We start from the raw sequence: 812 nt of genomic DNA, 5'->3' as shown, positions 1-812 counted from the left end.
CCTCCAGGCCTGGCTCCAGAGTGGGGCCCCGGTGACCAGGGCCGGATTAACACTTCACTGTACCCTGGGCAACAATATTCAAGGGCCCCATCATCACGACCCCAGGATTACCAGTCTGGCAAAATACAGAGTAAATTATTGCAATATATAGTAAATATACTCAATACTTCAGATTCTAAGTGTATTTTGATGTACAAATGCTCCTAGAACTACAAATACACTATGTCATCTTGTCAAGGACACTCCTTCACATGATGCTATAAAAACAAAACACATCAGTATAATCTGGTAAACATGACCCACTGCATTGAGATCGAGGGAAGTGTCCTACTATTTCACAAAAGCAACACTTGACATTAAGCAACCCTCTCAGTCACCTGACCCGCCTCATGTGGACTGACCAATGAGGAGAAGATCTCAACTCATGTTCACAGTGACAGGCAGCCTCTGTGCAGCACAAGAGCTCCAACAGACAGTTWYYCAAAAGCAGGAGAAAACCAGATATTTTGCTGGTGCCTTCARTCAAGGGRYTAACCATCATCTCAGAAGAGAGGGGACACATTTTTTAGAGGTCTGTTGAGTGATTTATCATCCTCTCTTATTAAATCACACACCTCTCCTTAGTGGCTAAAACACATGTAAATACTAACAGCCACAGTACAGTTCCACTGACTGACTTTGTTTCTTTAAACTATTTAATAACAAAATCTAAAATTTTAGTAGCCAAAAGGTTGCCAGATGGAAAACACCATTACTGTAAGCAAACATAGACTTGAATAAGAACACTAGACTAAGCTTTGCCCATCCTGTCC

The sequence above is a fragment of the Austrofundulus limnaeus genome, unplaced genomic scaffold (assembly GCF_001266775.1).
Source record: "Austrofundulus limnaeus strain Quisiro unplaced genomic scaffold, Austrofundulus_limnaeus-1.0 Scaffold245, whole genome shotgun sequence".
Taxonomy (NCBI): domain Eukaryota; kingdom Metazoa; phylum Chordata; class Actinopteri; order Cyprinodontiformes; family Rivulidae; genus Austrofundulus; species Austrofundulus limnaeus.
This window is presented reverse-complemented; position numbering follows the sequence as displayed.